General features: G+C 39.7%; 1 protein-coding gene across 1 annotated transcript in view; it reads right to left on the bottom strand.

The window, feature by feature from the left end:
• Positions 1 to 567: 567 nt before the first annotated feature.
• LOC141172907 (uncharacterized) overlaps positions 568 to 912 on the bottom strand; it is a 51,052-nt gene continuing 50,707 nt past the window's right edge. The window contains exon 3 of the mRNA XM_073657526.1: positions 568 to 912. This exon is cut by the window's right edge and continues 2,863 nt beyond it. The gene's annotated coding sequence lies outside the window, so the exon portion shown is untranslated.

The raw sequence follows: 912 nt of genomic DNA, 5'->3' as shown, positions 1-912 counted from the left end.
GATATTAATGAGACATACATTTTCAGCACTATGGCTAACAGGGATAGAGAAAACATAATTTTTCATAAGTGAAACCCCTACCAACGAGCCACAAATCCACAGTAAACAGATAACTGACAACAGCTATGCCAAGTTTACTATCCAAGTAAAGATAAAATCCCGATGGAAAATATGGCGTCAATCTCGAACTTTTGCGATCATCTGGAGAGGAGTTATGAAATAAGTTGGGGATTTCATAAAATCATGAATGGCTGAGACCAGCCCACAACCTGACGCATGTGAGGTCATCATGGGGGAGTGTGTGGATGGGAAGATCAAGACGAATTATGATCTATGTTCGTGCAGAGAGATACATTTCAGTGTCTGAATGATTCCCATCCACTGGACTTTCTTCAAACTAAGCGCTTTCTTTTCCTAAGGCTGAATCATTCCTGTGATCAGGGTGGTAAGTTTCTTTTGTTTTATTACTTTATTTTATGTAACTGTATGCAGTATTGTTTTGTCCCCTTTGTAAAATCTTTGGTTTATTTTTCATAAACACTGTCTCCCTTTGAATTAAATATAACATTTAATAGTTCTGTTCCTTTTATTATTATTATTTATATAACGCCATTGATTCCATGATGCTGTAAATAAGAAGGGGTTACATACAAAATACAGATATCACTTACAGTAAATAAACTAAGAATGATAGACTGGTACAGGGGGAAGAGGACCCTGCCTTTGCGGGCTTACATGCTATAGGATGGGGAAGGAGACGGTAGGTGGGGAGTTGCAGCAGCTCTCGTGGTGGTGATGTGGCAGCGAGGGCATTGCAGGTTGTAAGCTTTCTTGAAGAGATGGGTTTTCAGGTTCAGTCTGAAGTATCCGAATGTGACAGATAGTCGGACGTGTTGAGGCACAGAATTCCAG

This window comes from Phyllobates terribilis, unplaced genomic scaffold (assembly GCF_046119375.1).
Source record: "Phyllobates terribilis strain yellow unplaced genomic scaffold, ASM4611937v1 Scaffold_12__6_contigs__length_324123572, whole genome shotgun sequence".
NCBI classification, from domain to species: Eukaryota; Metazoa; Chordata; class Amphibia; order Anura; family Dendrobatidae; genus Phyllobates; species Phyllobates terribilis.
This window is presented reverse-complemented; position numbering and strand designations above follow the sequence as displayed.